The 19,176-nt window shown below is 34.7% G+C and overlaps 1 non-coding gene across 1 annotated transcript; it reads left to right on the top strand.

Moving 5' to 3' along the window:
• The first annotated feature begins 2,010 nt into the window (after positions 1-2,010).
• Positions 2,011-2,117, top strand: LOC141675937 (small nucleolar RNA R71). Its single transcript, XR_012556560.1, has one exon. It is a non-coding gene; the product is annotated as a small nucleolar RNA R71 (small nucleolar RNA).
• The last annotated feature ends 17,059 nt before the right edge of the window (positions 2,118-19,176 follow it).

Genomic DNA, 19,176 nt, shown 5'->3' with positions numbered 1-19,176 from the left:
TACATTTTCATGCTTTTCCATTTCTAATCTATACCAGTACAACCAACAAATCATCAACCATCAAGATACTCACTCCTAACATCCTCTTAAGACAAAACATCTCCATAATCCATCCATTTTTTAATTAGCATACAAGGATCATCCAATCCACCACTTAATCTTAACCATCCATATAATCATGTAACAACCATGCTTTTATTATACTAACTACTATAACCATCACTTAACATGCTTAAAACTCAACTAATGCTCAAATATAAGCTAGGGTGTGGAGGTGTTATACCTTCCTTGGAGTGATTAGAGTAGCTAGGAAGCCTTAAGAAGCCTTGAGATAGCCTAGGAATGCTTGGATCTTAAAGGAAAAACAAAGAAAACAAAGTTAGTAACTTGAAAACACTATTCATCATCTTCTTTGATAAATTGTTTAAGCTATCTAGGAATGAAGATTGATGATTAAACTCATAGCTAGTCTTAATCTTGATATATGAAAGATTTAGAAACAAACCTTGATGGAAATGGTGGAGTGTAGCCTAGGTTTTTCTTTTTTCTTCTTCCTTGTTTATGCTTGGGCCAAAAGCAACATTCTTGGGGGGGGAGAGTGTTTTTCTTTGTTAATTATGTTTGTGGTGGAAAATTGGAGTTGAGTGAGATATTTGGGTGGTTAATTGGATGATTAAAGTGAGTGGAGTGTGATTAAGCATGACATCACCTTGGTGACTTCATCATTGCCACTTGTCATTGCTTGGTGGTGGAAGCATCTTTTATGCTAATCCTTGCTTAATTGCTTGATCATTATCATTAATCCTTGCACTAATCTCTCTTGCATTACTTGTCGTTTAATTGTTTTACGACTCGTTTATCGTTTGAGGGATCATATCCGGGATCTTATTACTTGGGTTCCCCTAAACCTTTCTCAATATTTTATATTTTTTTTATGATCCTCTCTTATAATCCTTGAATTTAAATCCTTTTAATCATGTTACCTTATACTCAATTCTTTCGGTGCTGGTGGATTTTCGGGAAAAATCAAAGTGTTCGAATTTGGATTCTAACGATCTTTACATACACTTATATACCATATAGAGTACTAATAAGATCTCAGAATATCAATAAAAGAACTCCTACATATTGTAGCATGAAAAGTTTTCTTAATCAGCATAATCAGCAAAATCACTATTCATAAGGGTTACAAAAAGTCCAAAATTTTTGGGGTTATTACAGCAACCTTTCCAGACCTCAAAGTGATTGCCTTTACCTGCTCCTTAGCTTCCTTCCTTCCTGACACTTCAGTGTTCCTTCCTTCCTGACACTTCAGTGTCACTAGGTAGAGTACTAGGTTGACGATTTAGCAAGGCATTGGCAATTTTTCCAATTTGATTTTCCAAGGTCTTGATAGAAACAGCTTGACTCTTGCACATTAGCTTCAACTCCTCTAATTCAGATTTTTTATTAGCTTGTTGTAGCTGAAGTTGCTGTCTCGGTGCATATTGCGGTTGCTGAAAACCAGGGGGTTGTACTGCTTAGCTGGATACTGCTAATAAGGCTGTTGAACCACATTTTGAGCGTTTCTCCAACTGAAATTAGGATGATTGCGGTTTTTGGGATAATAAGTGGCCGGCACAGGTTGCTGCGAACGCTGAAAGTTGCTCACGAACTGAGCTGATTCACTAGAAATTGTGCACTGATCAGTCTCATGGGCACCAGCACAAAACTCACAGACACTAGCGATTTTTAACCCCATGATTATCCAAAGTGTCCACCTTCATCATCAAAGCCTTCAGTTGGGCAGCTATAGCAGTTGCTGCATCCAACTCCAGAATTCCTGCTACTTTTCCCTGAGTTAATCTCTGGGAAGGATTCTGGTACTCATTAGCAGCCATCAGTTCAATAAGTTCATAAGTTTCATCGTAGCTTTTAGCCCACAAGGCTCCTCCTGATGCTACATCAAACATGGGTCTAGAAGTAGCACCCAATCCATTATAGAAACAGTTAATAATCATCCAATCAGGCATGCCATGGTGTGGGCACTCCCTTAGCATCTCCTTATATCGATCCCAAGCCTCACACAAAGATTCTCCAGTTTGCTGAGCGAACTGAGTAAGAGCATTCCTGATTGCAACAGTCTTCGCCATATGGAAGAAGTTAGTGAGAAATTTTTGAGCAAGATCTTCCCAAGTGGTGATAGACCCTGCTGGTAGAGAATGTAACCAACACTTAGCTTTGTCCCTCAGAGAGAATGGGAAGAGTCACAACTTGATATCATCTTCAGTCGTATCATTGAACTTGAATGTGTCGCAGATCTCGATGAAATCCCTGATGTGCATGTTGGGGTCTTCAGTAGGAGAACCCCCAAACTGAACTGAGTTATGTATCATCTGAATCGTGCTTAACTTGATCTCAAAAGTGTTAGCGTTGATGGCTGGCCTGATGATGCTTGACTGAATGTCATTGATCTTAGGCTGAGAATAATCCATCAAAGCCTTAGGATTTTCTGCTTGATCACCCATATCTACTAAAACTGGTTCTTCGACTTTCTCTTCTTCTTCTACATTCTTTTCTTCTTCAAAAACTTCCTTTCGAACCACCACAACTTCTTCATCGGCTTTATCCAGTGTTCTCTTACGAGTACGCGAACGCGTATGCATACACCCTCGCTAAGTTACCTGAGATAAGACAAGGAAACAAATAAGTAACAATGTACGAGTCAATGAACTTTAACGACCACTGATGGAAAATATATAAACTAAAAATTAACACTGCAGTCCCCGGCATCGGCGCCAAAAACTTGTTAGTCGCTAAACATACGCTAAGAATACACGCAAGTATACACATTCGCAAGCAATATATAATCTTTTCTAGTTCATTGTCACAGAGACTGGCTTGGTTAACTAATTAATTTATGCACTTAAGCAACAATGTATGGTTATTATTCAATGCTAAGATGATAACAAATTGAGGTTGTTTATAACTAAGAATTAAACTAACAATTATAACTAAGAGAGTAAAGATGATTGAATTAATATATATGACAAACATGGGATTCTAACTTCATTAAATACTTCATTCAATATCCTTATTGTTCTTAACCTTAGCATGTAATGGTGATGACACTAATCAGATAACACGAAACTGATAAACGCCAACTTTCGTTGCACGAGTACCATAATACCAGACATCCACAAAAGAGATAGAAGCTAAATAGACACCAATTATATTGAGACTCTATATGTCTATAGAATTTGACAACATAACAGTTTAAGCACAAGTTATCTATCTTGATTACATAGGGCAAGTAAGATGGTTTAAATTACCTATGAATCATGCATATAAATACATGAACCTATGCTAGTATGGCAAGTTCTAAATCATTAAATTCACTGTGTCTTCATTAAAGATTAACACACTATCTTATAAGTTCACGACGCTCATAAGATGAATACGCACAACCAATACTAGGTTATCATACAATCACCACACACTAAGGCATAAAAATAAATTAATTAAAGAAATCCATATATAAATCCGTTAAAACCCCACGATAACGATTAGCTCATAATCAGACTCATCATCAACGTGGGTTCTGATGAAAGCATGGTATAACAAATGTAGTCTTTATAATGAATAAACAAAACCAAGTTAACATAAGAGTATAGGTTCAACAAAACAAGAAACGAGCATCCAAGATTACAACTCAAAACAAAGATTCACAAGAAAAAACTTGATAGTCTTCGCCTTTGTTGAATTGTGATATAGGTCTCTTGTCGTCTTCTCCTTGCGCTCTGATATGTCTCAGACTTGATTACCTATGAAAAATGACCTAAAGTTGTTTATATAGCAGCCCCATGCAATTCAGAAGTCCTCCAATTGTAGTTATAATAGAATCATGATTCTATGATTTCACAACGATGCGGCCGCGCGCTATCACAGTGCGCGCGCTGCCTTTCTGACATCCTGGCGCGACCGCGCGCTTGACCAGCGCGGACGCGCCGTACTTCTGGAAAAACTTCAGATTTTCTTCTTTTCCTTGCTGCTTCGAGCCGGCTTTCCACGAGTTTTTATTCCAACACCACCTTGACACCAAATTAGCACCAAAATAATGCTAATTCACCTGATTACCTTGATAATGCCTGAAATGCAAAAACACTAGAAAACAGGTCAAAACACTTAACAACTTGAGTACAAACGCATCAATTTAAAGCTTATTAGAGCATTATAAAGTGTCATAAATGCCACTCAACAGAAGCTACCTGTGTCTTGAGTGCTTGAAGGTCTTGTGGAGAGGAGCTTGTAGTAGAGAGAGTAGTAGATGGTCCAAATGTAGCTTGCACATGTTAGTGTGCATTTGATCCAACTTCCTGTTAGTGTTTGTTCCCTAGAGACAACACTATAATATTTTAGTTTAAGGCATTAGGATTATTAATATTTATGTTCTATCGATTATTCCCTTTAAAATTTATTAATCCTTAATTTACTGCGATATAAATGTTAGATTAATAAATGTCCTTGGAATATGATATGCAATTCTATATCTCTAAGTACGTGACTTAGAAATTATATTATGAGAATAGTATCAATATTCCTAAGGGTCCCTAGTCGAGTATTATTATTAAGGGACAATAATAATGCATTAAGACTGGTGTATTTGTTGGCTGATGATCACATCTCATTGATCATAGATATGATGATACTACAGTCAAAAACACCGGAAGATGTATATGTACATGATGCTTGACAGACCCAATATGAGATTCTACATATCTGTTGTGTCATAAGTAATTCTCACAGTGATAATGATGTAATGGTCCTTAGACCCGAAGTCATTATATTTCTATACGAGAATTAATATACATTGATTCCATTAAAAGTTATCCTTGACCGGGTAATGATAAAAGTGGACATTGGGTATATTATGAATCGTATGAGAAATATGAATGATCTAGATGGGATTCAACCCTCCTATTTTAGGAGTGATATTATTTGCCTCTTATGTGAGCTAGACTATGAAATGCGTGGCCACGCTCAAATGTTGATTTGATATGATAGTCTACTCATCGATCAAGGAAACTTGGATTAAACTATGATGAGGATGACATATTACATGCCTCTAGTTTAATCTATAATATTTGGTTAAAGGGATTATATTACATTGTACATTATTCACGAAAGGTTTAATCGATCACCGATTCAATTATTATTAGTTGGGTAGCAATGATGTATTACTAGATGCCGTTCATTATTTACGATTTTAAATTAGATTTACAATTGGTTGCAAGTGTAATAATAACCTATAGGGTCACACACTAAGAATGCTTGAAGGATTATTTTATTTTAATTATATTAAATTAATTCAAATTATTTATAATATTAATTAAGTATGACTTAATTAATTAGATATAAATTGATATTCGAATTTACTAATATTAATTATGAAATTCATTTGTTAAATAATTAGTGTGACTTAATTATTATATAAATAGGAATTTCGAATTAATAATAACTCCTAATTAGTTAAGAGTTATAATTCTTATTATACTCTTTATATAATATCTCTTGTGTGTCTGATTTTGTATGCAAGACTTTTACTAAAACCCTAGCCACCAAGGGAGAAGATGGAGAACGTAAGAAGAAATGAGTTTGTGCTAGTATACATTCAATCCTTGCGTTCAAGCATTCGCGTGGATACCGATAGAGCGTAGATCGCGAGAGCGTGATGCGTGGTGATTGAACAAGCTTTGGATCTCCATTAGTCAACCAATTTGTAAAGCTTCTTAAGGTAAACAATCAGATCTACGAATTAAATATCTATTTTTCGCGCGGAGGGTTTCAAAAATTCTGATTTTTCACGTTTTTAATTATTGTTTCCGTTGCGTTTATATGCTCGAAACCCTTCACTTCCACCTTGTGTCATTGGATTTAGTGATGTGATCTTGAACTACCTTGTGCAAGGGTACAAAGGAGTCTTTCAGCTGATTTACACTCTTATCAATCCCATTGAGATCATACCTTAACATTTGTTAGAGAAGGTTTTGAATTGGTTTTTTATCTCAGTTTAAGAGGGGATGATTTGGTCCATCTTTTCCCTGACCATCTTCATAATCTTGTCTTGATGTCCATTCAGTTTGATTTGAATTGCTTTTCCAAAGTTATGGAAGGCCTTGATTTGAGCTTTATAGACCTCATTTATGGCATCATACACCTCTTATAGAGTTAGGGATCTGGCATTGCTTCCCAAAATTGTAATGTAATCTTCCCTGAATTTAGCTAACACAACATCCATTTTAATTGTGAATTCCTTGTCCAACCAAGCATCACAGTTAGCATCCTGACCAGTTTCATCAATAATTTTTGCTTGAGTTTCTTCAACACCAGCCTGGTAGGTGAACATGATAGCTTGGTAGTCCTGATTTGACATGTTGGATGTGAGTAACTGTTGTGAGATTTGTGCAAGGCCTCCAAGTTCATCAACTCCGAGATCTTCAATTGTTGAAGGTTGATTTTCAGTGTCTTGGAGCCATTGGGAAATGAGGTGTGATTGAGATGTGAAGGGTTGTAAATCAGAACCACCTATGACTAAAGTCACAGTTTTACTCACAGATTACTCTGTGGTTTTGACAAGTTGTTGTTCCTCACATGTAGTGGGAACCTCCAAATGAATTGGAGGGGATTTGATTGGGTTACTGTCATATGTACCAGTCTCAAACCCTTATGCTTCTTGCAAAGCACTGTCACTTGAATGAGATAAACTTACCTCCCCCGTAGCATGATTATTGGCAATTGTACTCCTAGCATCTACTGCCAAAGCAATATCTGCTAGGGTTTTGAGGGGAGTTGTTCCTACACGAGGAACCTCCAATTGAATTAGAGAGATAGCTCCCCCTCAGGAGTACTACCCTCATACCTAACAGTCTGTGAAGTCTGATTTGCACATGAAGGTGCATTTAGTATCTCTATGGGGTATTTAGTAAAAACTGATGAATCCCCAATAGTTTTGATGGTGTCATCAAGGTCTACCCCAGCTAGTAGCCTCTCACCATCTGATTGTAGTGTCTGGGTGGTGAGCAAGGTTTCTTGAACCAAGTCACTTGATTTAGCTTGCCCTTGAGAATTGGATTCAAGTGATGTAGGTAGAGAAGAAATTTGTGAGATTAGAAGTTGTTGCTCAGAATTGACTGCTGGAAGCTCCCCCTGAATAGATGAGGGAGCTTCAATAGATGTGCTCTCACTATGTGTGTCATCCTTATTTCTCCTACCATACACTTGGATTTGATCAAGTACAGGCTGTGCAGATTCTATACAGGATGCATTGGGGTGAATGTTCTTTTCAATAGACACACCTAGTTGAGAGGATGTATCTAGAGTCTATTTAGTCCCCATTGTTACAACTGCATCCTTTTGGGAGGATACATAGATGGCTTGAGTGGTCAGCTCAGTTTTCTTACTCTTCTTTGATCTCTCGACCAAGGGTGACTGTGACGCCCTCCAAACCCGGGTCAGAAGTTTGGGGTTCACAACACACCCAATATATATACCTGTATATAAAATATTATATGCATTGACCCTTCTTTACACAACCACGGATTGTAATAGGTTAAAGTATGAAAATAAGCCATAACCTTAACTTTTATTGCATCGTACCAAATCCCAACTAGTTTAACTTATAAATGACAATGATATCGTTCTTACAATCTTGCATAACTCATCTACAATATAAAGCTCCTGCTAGCTCGATCCAACTTAACCTGGAATCCTAGCTCGCACACTGGACTGGGAATCCTCGTTACCAACAATTTTCTTTTTAACTGTTAAAAATATACAAAGGTTTGCAAGAGTGAGCTAACTAGCTCAACAAGTCATAATAGCAATAACTGAGGTTAAACAATGATCAATTGAAATGATTCAAAAGAATCAAGTTTCTGGATAAGCAATGATTAGAATTCGATATTCACTTTTCATTTTAAAAACCAAGGTTAGGTTGCTGATCAGTCACGTACTAACCCCGAGCAAGGCACACAACTCTGCTCACTATACTGGATCCAAGGCACGCATTGGCCCATTATGACCACAAATCTGGTCTGACCACGAATCTAGTCCACATTTATAAAACCATCCAATTCTAAAATGATTCAATATGATAACCATTGTAATTCAATAAAGACGGAATCATGATTAACATTGATAAAACATTTATCTCAGAGCATAAAACATTTCACAGGTATCACCAGGGTATATCAAGGTGTAAATATGAAGAACGGCTTCAAGCCTGATGAAGAATCAAGTATCTGATGAATAATGGTTCAATTATAAAGCAGGGTATAGATCATTGATGATATAGGGTAGTATAGGGTATATCGGTTTCTGTATACTCAAGTACCTTGTTTCAGTATTTTATTTATGGTGGGTATGTATTTGTGGAGTAGTATTGTATTTGTCTGGTTTAATATCTTGGAAATCAACCGTTGATGGTTTACAATAAATAAGGCATACAGCTGAAGTTCAATGATATGATCAGGGTGCAAGGTTGAATAGTTTAAAGCGCTTGCAATATAAAACATGATTTATTTTGAATACTAGCAACATGTTATGAGAAAGTTCAAAAATATTTGCAATATATCTTGAAGAAGGTTCAGAAGTACTTGCCTTATCATAGATGATTTCCAAATTTACTTGTACTCATTCAAAGTTTACTCATCAATCACTTTCCTTCTTTTTTATGCCTTGCTTCTACTCATCAATCACTTGTCTTCTCTTTCTACGCTTCAGTTCTATTTACGGATCACTGACTTTCTTTTTCTATGCCCTGCTTACTCTGCTAGGCATTACAAGTATCTTTTAATATTCAATCTCATATTATTTTAATCGTCACAAAGACGTCATAAGCTTCTATCTACCCTTCATTTTACCCAAATCCGATTTACAGATTGAAATTTATGACCAAAATAATCAAACAATAACCACATAGGCATATAACACATCAATCAGACAGCACGTAACACATAGCACGCAAGATATTCAATCAAAATAATTTTTCAAAGAAGATTCGGGGTTAAAATAATTTTCCAGATATTTAATACAAATTTTTGAACATATTTCGGAATTCAAACGGGTCGTTGAATCATTTATAAACAATTAATCAGGATTCGAATACCCGAATCTGACTTTATAATCATTTTATAATAATTATCGAGCCTTGAAAATAATTTAAAATAATATTTTAAAGCTTGAAACTATTTTTTGGAATTTTTAAATTAAAAAAATACTTAAATCTAAATAAATAAATAATTAAAATTAATTAATAACTAATTAAATTAATTAATCAATTAATATTTAAATTAATTGACCAATTAAATAATTAATTATTAACTAAAATTAATTAATTAAATAATTCAAATTTATTTCTGAATTTTTAAATTATTAAAAGTATTTTCAAAATTAAAATAAATAAATAAAATCAAATTTTAAAAGAATGATTTACAAAAAGGGTAAAGTGTAAACATTTAAAAGTTTATACAGGGTGAAAATTGTAAGTTTTGAAAACTTTAGGGGAAAAATTATAATTTTTACAAAGCTGGGAGATGAAATGGTAATTTCACCATCTCCTCCCCCCTTCCCTCCCGATCGTCGCCGGAACTCCATGGCCGCCGCCATGGAGCTTTTCCGGTGGCTCCAAGGATGCCCAGAAACACATCAAATTCATACTACTTACTCTACATAACTCCAGGAACCTAGTAGCAATCTTGTTTTCATCAAGAACACGGCCTAATGGCCATAACGTCGATTTAAAATAAACGCTGCCGCCAAGCTTTGTTTTTTTGTCGACTCGCTGACTGATTATGATTATACGAATAAAATGAAATAATAAAAGGGCTATATATATTTATGGAATATTGGGTCGTATTGGATCGATAAATTAGTTACTTAGCCGCTAAGTAACTGCAAAACAATCCGTTTTGATACCCGTATTGGATAATTATCCAAACCGGGCTTCTTATAAAATACTTCATACAAAATAATGTAATAATATCCCGTCTTTCGAAAATACGGGTCATGTTGGTTTATTGAAATGATTATCGTATCGAAAATCGTACACCGGGACGCGTACGGGCTAAACCGTAATCCGGATTGAAAAAGTCAAAACACGGAAAATGTCCGAAATTATCAATTTAGGTTAGAAAGGAGTTTTTGGAAGAGTTTCGGGTTGTAAAAACACAAAAAGGTTGAAGTTGAAGGCTTTATAAAATAGTTTTGTAATTATTTAGAAAATAATTAATAAATTCATAAATCAATATAAAATCATATAACACTCCAAAAATTACTAGAAAAATACCTTAATTATCTATATTTTATTCTGGACATAATAAAATTAACATACCTATACTTTACCATATATAAATATCCACATGTCAACACCAATCATCAGATAATTCACCAAAAATCACATAATAATTCATTTGTTGATAAAATAATTACACACGATATCCCAGATATTACAGTGACTCTGCTTCTGTTTGGTCCTCACCACTCTTATTCATAACTGATAGGCTCACCTCATTTCCCTTCCTTTTACTCACATCATCCTTTTGAGAAGATGAGGTGGTTGGTTTCCTAACTACTAAAGGTATTGAAGAAATGGTTTCAGCTTGGGAAGGTCCCTGTGGGTGTTTCTGTGTTTGTACTTTCAAAGGTTCAGGGACCATAGCTGTGCTAGGCTGAACATTAGATCTCATGTCTGGCATTGGGTAAGGGTAAGTCCTAAATCTCTCCATCATATATGGAGTGATTTTCAGACTCACATTTACCTTGTTCTTTGTAGTAAGTGAACCAAATATTATTTTGGACACTTGCTTACAGTTACCAATTTTAGTGCTATCTATACCATTCAACAAGTGTATGTCTGTGACTTTATGATTTAAAGTAGACATAATGAATCTAGGAAAGAATATTTCCTTACCTCTAGCAGATAGGGGCATGGTCGACCAGGTTGCAAGTTCTTCCAGGATCAATAGACCAACATTCAAGTGTCTGTTGTGGGCTATTAAGTACACCATCTTCTGCACCACACTTAAAATGTTGTCATATCCTGTCTTCCTGCATGTGAAGGCCCTCACCACAGAATAAAACACAAAGGACCATTCCTTCCTTAAGTTAGTCCTGTTCAAGCTTGACAAGTTGATTCTTCCACCACAGTTGATGAAGTCCATAAACTCAGTCAGTTCATCAGGAGTTGGCACCTCCACCAAGTTTGTAGTTGGCAGCCTCAAAGCTCTATTCACATCTTGCTCATTGAACTCTATTTGTTGGCCTCCAATTGTTCAAGTTACCACCATAGTGAGAGAGTTATCATTCATATCAGTCCTTACTACTGTAGTTGTCTAAAATTCATGCAGAACATCCAGATACAAAACTGGGTTAGCAGTCAAAGCTCCTGCAAGGTAAGATTTAGACAAAAGTTTCACAAACCCCTTGAAACTATCAGGAGCTTGGTTAGCATCAGTAAAAGCTAGGTAATTTGTTCCTTTCTCTAGAATTGTAGCCCTAACATCATTAAGTGCCATTGTTGATTAGTGAGAGTGAATGGGTAAGAAAAATTAGTGAGAAAGGAGTAAAAACGAGAGAGAAATCGGTTTTGGATTGAAGAGTTAGTTCACTTGAGATCTCGAAAGTTGTAAGTATATATATGTATCGAGATGTATAGGTATTTATAATAAAAGCAAATGACTTGTCGAGAACTCAAAAATAGACGTTTGGAATTAGTTTATCGAGAATTCATTTTAAGAGATGAAAAACATATCGATAAGTCAGTTTATTTATTCTTGTAGAGAACTAAAAAATAAGCTTATCGAGATGTCAAATAAATACCCAGTTTGTCCAAAATGGACTGAATTTGATTCCAATTTTTATTTGAATAAATTCAAAATAAAATTAGAATAATTTTGCCAAAAGTATTTACCAAAATAATCTATCAGATTAAATTATTTCAGTTTTGAGTTATTGATAAGTCTAAAAATAATTCTTGTAGAGAACTCTGTAAGTTAACACTTGTAGAGAACTCTACAATGACTTATCGATAAGTCATAATAAAGCTTATCGAGAAGTCACACGAGAAGTCAGTAAATTGACTTATCGAGAACTCATTCGAGAATTCTTAAAATGACTTGTCGATAAGTCAATTAGAGTTATCGAGAACTCAGTTCTCTATATACTTTTGAACAGTTTAAGTCTGCCTTGTGTTAATTTTACATATTAAAGATGTAAATTAACAGCTTAGCAGTTTACTTTAGAATTTGAAAAATTCCAAGTTAAATTTTTGTTTTGAAAAATAAATATGCAGAGATTTATGAAATATTTATAATTCATATTTCAGTTATTTTCCAATTAAATCAAATTAATTTTAATTTAATAGAAATTAATCTGCTGCAACACATTAGCTGAGTTTTTGCCTTAGGATGAAGAATTAAGCATTCCAATTTCACATACAAGTCTAGTGAAAGTTGCTTCATCCACAGGTTCAGTAAAAATGTCAGCTAATTATTTTTCCGTTGGAACAAAAATGAGCTCAATGGTACCATTTGTAGAATGTTCTCTAATAAAATGGTACCTTACATCAATGTGCTTTGTTCTAGAATGATTAACTGGATTAACTACATTAGATATAGTACTAGTATTGTCACACATGATAGGAATTTTGTATAACACTGGGCCATAATCCATTAGCTAATTTCTAATCCAAAGCACTTGAGCATAACAACTTCCTACAACTATGTATTCAGCCTCTGCTATAGAAGTTGATACATATTGTTGTTTCTTGCTATACCAGGATACAATTCTTTGTCCAAGAAATTGACAGCTTCCGCTAGTACTCTTTCTGTCAACCCTGCATCCAGCAACATCTGCATCTATGTAGCCAACAACTTCAAGACCAGTTCCCTTAGAATACCACAATCCCAAGTTTGGAGTTCCCTTCAAGTATCTGAAAATCCTCTTTACATCCATCAAATGTGATTATTTTGGATTGGCTTGAAATCTTGCACAAAGACATGTTGCAAACATTATGTCTGGTCTACTTGTAGTCAAGTAAAGCAGTGATCCAATCATTTCTCTATAGCTTAAAATATCTACACGTTTGCCTTTTCTGTCTTCATCCAACTTTGTACTGTAAACATAGGTGTAGAAACAGGTGAACAATCAGCCATACCAAACTTTTTTAATAAATCCTTGACATACTTAGTTTGGCTGATGAAGATTCCATCATTTTTTTGACTAACTTGAAGTCCAAGTAAGTAACTTAATTCCCCCATCATGCTCATTTCATATTCACTCTGCATAAGCTTAGAAAATCTCTGGCAAAGCTTTTCATTTGTAGAACCAAAGATAATGTCATCCATATAGATCTGAACTAGGATCATATCATCACCATGATTTTTGTAGAAGAGATTCTTATCTATAGTTCCTCTAGTAAAACCATGTTTAAGTAGGAATTCTGACAAAGTATCATACCAAGCTCTAGGTGCCTGCTTTAGTCCTTATAGAGCTTTGAGTAACTTGTATACAATGTTTGGAAAATTTGGATCTTCAAAGCCAGGTGGCTGTTGCACATACACTTCTTCTTCTAGCTCACCATTTAGGAAGGCACTCTTAACATCCATTTGATACACTTTGAAATTTGAATATGCAGCAAATGCTAGAAGAATTCTTATTGCTTTAAGTCTTGCAACTGGAGCATAAGTTTCATCATAATCAATCCCTTCCTCCTGTGAGTACCCTTTTGCAACCAACCTTGCTTTGTTTCTGGTAACTACACCATTTTCATCCATCTTGTTCATGAACACCCATTTGGTTCGAATTACACTTCTATTCTTTTATGCAGGAACTAGCTCTTAAACATTGTTTCTTTCAAATTGATTAAGCTCTTCTTATATTGCAGATATCCAATCAGGATCCATTAGAGCTTCTTCAGTTTTCTTGGGCTCTATTTAAGACAGAAAGCATGCATGTAGGCACTCATTAGCAGTTGCACTTCTAGTTCTCACACCAGCAGTAAGATCACCAATAATTGCTTTTCTAGTGTGACTTCCATCCCACTTTCTTGTGTGAGTTTGTTGACTAGTGCCTTCATCATTTATATGACTTGTAGATCCTTCTTCTCTTTCTCCCCCTGAGTTTGTGCTATCAAATTCAGGTGTTTGAGATGAGCTTCCATTCTCATGATTTTCCTGTTCAGTAATCTCTTCATTCAACATTTGTTGTGCATTGACTTCATCTTCACCATCAGAATCACTATCAATATTGAGGTTTTCAAATGCAAGGGCTTCAGCTTCATTTTCATCAAGGCATTCCAAGCATGGACACTTGTCATCATCAAAAGTCACATCTGTGCTTTCCATAATCTTCTTTTGATCAATCACATAGACCTTGTAAGCAGTTCTCTCCAATGAATATCCCAGAAAAATTGCTTCAAAAACTTTTGAGTCAAATTTTCCAACATATTCAGGGTTGTCTTTCAAAATGTAACACTTGCTTCCAAACACATGAAGATGCTTTACAATAGGCTTTCTCTTAGACATGATTGAGTAAGGTGATTTGCCATGAGCCTTGTTGATGAGATACTGTTTTGAGTATAGCATGCAGTGTTAACAGCATCTTCCAAGAAACTTGTTGGCAATTTGGCATCTTGCAGCATTGTTCTAGCAACTTCAACTAATGTTTTGTTCTTTCTTTCAACTACTCAATTTCGTTGAGGTGTTCTAGCAGCTGAGAATTCTTGAACAATACCTTTGCCTTTGCAGAATTCACTCAATGTTGCATTCTTGAATTCTGTTCCATTATCACTTCTCAATCTTTTTACATAATTATGATCTTCAGTATATTTTTCTATCTTATTGATGTGCTCAATTATGATGTGTGGAGTCTCATCTTTAGAGTGCATGAACTCTACCCAAGTGTATCTTGAGAAATCATCCACCATCACAAGTGCATATTTGTTTCTTGAAATTGATAAGACATTTACTGGTCCAAACAAGTCCATGTGAATAAGTTGCAATGGTGCACTTATAGAATTCACAGTTTTTGACTTGTGACTTGATTTTTTCATTTTTTGTAATATCCGGGATATATCGTGTAATTATTTTTGCTATTATACAATTATTATGTGGGTACAGTATCTATTCTGTGAGTTAATTGTTAAATGTTATCTGTACTTATATATTCAAAAATAATATTAATTGAGTATTTTAATTTTTATATGTCCAAAATAAAATATAGATAATTGTCATATCTTCCTAATTATTTTTATGTTGGTTTATGGATTTATAAGAATCATCTGAAATTTCTATAATCTTTTTCCGAGTATTTAAAATCTATTTTATAAAAACGGGAACCAACCGACGTCATCCGTTGTTACGTTTTTAGAACCCGAAACTTTTCCGAGAACTCCTTCCTAACCTAATTGTAATATTCTGAGCATATTCCATGTTTCGACTTTTTCGATCCGGCGTACGGTTTGTCCTGCGCGGGTCCCGATGCAACATTTTCGATACAATATTCGTTTCGGTAAATCAATAAAACTCGTATTTTCGAGAAACGGGAGCTTTTTATTAAACTATCATAATTATCACCTCGTAATACATGTAACCAGGCGCTGAGACCAAGACCGCAGTACAAATTGTACTGATTTGGATAATTATCTCGAAAACCGATACCGTTTGGATCAGTTTTTACAAATAAACGTACTATTTTATATCCAAAATGATCCAATGGGATACTAATTTTCCGTAATTATAAATAGCCTTTTACCGTATTTTATTTCGTATCAAAATCATTTGCAGATAGTTAATTCTATAATTTTCAGAGAAAAAAAATCCTAATTACATAAATTGTTCTAAGAATCAAACAGCAAAACGAAGGCGTTACCGATCTCTGTTTTCAAAGCTTGAGTAACCAAAACGAAGGATTTGAAGTGTTTTATCAGATTCTGAGCTTTGTTTCACTGCAGAACCAAAGGTTTATTTTCTGAAAATTTATTTATTTTTGAATTAAAATTATTAAAAATATGAATTTTTGTTCGGATGATTGTCTGTATGATTTGATGATTGCATGTTGTAGAGCTTGTTTTCCTGATGATTTTCATATGTCATACGTCTGATTTGGAGTTCAATAACATGTTCAAATTTGAGTTTGATTTTCGAATTTTAAAATTAGGGTTTATAACCCGTATGAATGTTCTTAATTGAAATTTGGGGGTTTGTTATTCTGTGATAGATTGATGTTGTGTTATAGTGGGTTGTGTTCTCTGTGAAATTTGCAATCTAATCGTATAAGTTTCATGAATCAACGAGGTCTGTAAAAGAGGGAGTTAGGTTTTAAAGTTTTCGTCGAACTCGCCGGAAACCGGCGAGATTCTTGATCATTTTCCGGCTAATTCCGGGATGATTAGAATGAATTGATGGCATGGTTGTGTTCCTTGTGAAGTATAGATTAAATCTGGAGTTTGTGGTGGTGGGAGGAAGCCGGAGTTGAGTTCTCCGGCGAACCTGACTGTTTTCCGGCGAAGGGCTGGAAAATTGCAGTTTAGTACCCCAACTTTTGAAAACGATGAAGTTTAGTCCCTGAACTTTCCAGAGTTTGCAAAAGTTGGATTCTTGTTTTAAAAATGTTTAAAAATCATATTTCCTATTTATTTTTATTATAAAAATTCATTTTTAATTTCTGAAAATTCTGAAAATTAGTATTTTAATTCCGAAAATTATTTTTAATTCAAAAATAAATCTGAATTAATTAGTTAATTAATTTCAGTTAATTTTTAATTGATTAATTGGTCAATTAATTCGAAAATTAATTGATTAATTGATTTAATTAATTATTAATTGATTTTAATTACTTATTTAATTAGATTTAATTATTTAGAAATGATTTAAAAATTCCGAAAAATAGTTTCGAGCTTTAAAATATTATTCTAAATTATTTTCAAGGCTCCATAATTATTCTAAAATTATTTCGGAGCCAGAATTGGCCAACCGAACCCTGTTTATTACTCCAAAATTGATCCAACGACCCGTTTTAATTCCGAAAAATGTTTTAAAAATCATTTTAAGTAACCGAAAGCCTGTTTATGACCCGAGACTTCTTTATAAATGGGATAGCATTGATTATTTAACGTGTTATGTGTTACATGTGACTTGTTGGTTGACTGTCGGTCTATATGTTCGGTGATTACTTGTTTATAGCGTAACTTTCAATCCGTTAATCGGATTTGAGTAAAACGAAGGGTAGATAGAAGTGTATGTCGAATAGAATGGTATGAGTTAAATATTAATAGATACTTATGATGCCTAGCAGAGTAAGCAAGGCGTAAGAAAGAGAAGCAGGTGATCAGAAAATAGAATTGACATGTAGAAAATACCGCAAGTGATCAGAGAATAGAAGCGAGGCATAAGAGAAACAGATGAGTGATTGTTGAATGGGGTCATTAGACAAGTACAAGTGAAGTTGAAATCGATTATGATAAGGCAAGTATTTCTAAACCTTTCTCAAAATACAATGCAAATATTTCTAAATTCTCTTGTGACATATTGTTAATACCCAAAATAGTTCTGTTTTATACTGTACACATTTTGAATCCTTCAGCCTTGAACCTGAGCCACAGCATTTGATCTTTGAGCCGTAAGCCTTATTCTTTGTAATCCATTTCTTGTTGATTTACCAGATACTAAACCACACAAATAAGATACTACTCCACAAATATATATCCATCATATATACCAAACACTGGAACAAAATTGTTTACACATACATAAACTTTTATACTCAACCACATCTTGTGATATCAAGGTACTAAAACCTTGTAAAAACACTATTCATCTAATATCCGATTATCCTACCGGCTGGAGGCCACTTCTTTTATGTATTTTGACATACCCTTTTTGGTAACTATGAATTTTTACCATGCTCTTTTACAAATGTTTTATGGTTATTGATTATGATCTGGTTTTATTGAACTCTATTGTTTATCATATTGAAATGCTTTAGAATTGGATAGTTTTCTTTGTGTGGACCAGATTCGTGGTCAGACCATATCGATGGTCAAGTTAGGCCAATGTGTGCCTTGGATCTAGTAGTTAGAGCGGTGTTGTGTGCTTTGCTCGGGGTTAGTGCGTGACTGATCAGCAGCCTAACCTTAGTTTTAAAAATTTAAAATGAATATCCAATTCTATTGACTGTTTGACAGGAAACTTGATTCTTTTGAATCACCTCGTTTATTATTGTTTAACCTCAGTTATTGATAATATGACTTGCTGAGCTAGTTAGCTCCCTCTTGCGAATTTTTTTTTATGTATTCTACAGTTAAGAAGGATACGGTTGATAGCGAGGTTTCTCAGTTCAATGTTCGAGCTAGGATTCCAGATTATGATTGATCGAGCTAGCAAAAGCTTATGGTAGTAGTGAGATAGCAAGGTTGAAGAATAATTTTTTTTTTATCAGTTGTAAATTAAATTAGTTGGGATATGGTACGTTGTAATAAAAGTTAAGGTGGTGGCTTGTTTTCATACTTTAACCTGTTGCGATCCGTGGTTATGTAAAGCAGGGTCATTACAAATAATATTTTATATATACAGGTTTATATATTGATTATGTGTTGTGGACCCCAAACTTCTGACCCGGGTTTGGAGGACGCCACAGGTTGGTATCAGAGCTACAGGTTATAAGTCACTGAAACAAGCCTAGATTGTCGGGATTGGGTGGAGGGTTAGGATTAGGAATAGGAAATAGAAAGATAGGTCATTGTGAGGTTGAGTGCGACTGTATAGTAGGTCTCCGGCACGGTTCGTGTTGCGATCCGTGGTTATGTAAAGCAGGGTGAGCTAACTAGCTCAGCAAGTCATATTATCAATAACTGAGGTTAAACAATAATAAACGAGGTGATTCAAAAGAATCAAGTTTCCTGTTAAACAGTCAATATAATTGGATATTCATTTTAAAATTTTAAAACCAAGGTTAGGCTGATGATCAGTCACGCACTAACCCCGAGCAAAGCACACAGCACCGCTCTAACTACTGGATCCAAGGCACACATTGGCCTAACTTGACCATCGATATGGTCTGATCACGAATCTGGTCCACACAAAGAAAACTATCCAATTCTAAAGCATTTCAATATGATAAACAATAGAGTTCAATAAAACC

This window comes from Apium graveolens, chromosome 7 (assembly GCF_009905375.1).
Source record: "Apium graveolens cultivar Ventura chromosome 7, ASM990537v1, whole genome shotgun sequence".
Lineage (NCBI taxonomy): Eukaryota > Viridiplantae > Streptophyta > Magnoliopsida > Apiales > Apiaceae > Apium > Apium graveolens.
This window is presented reverse-complemented; position numbering and strand designations above follow the sequence as displayed.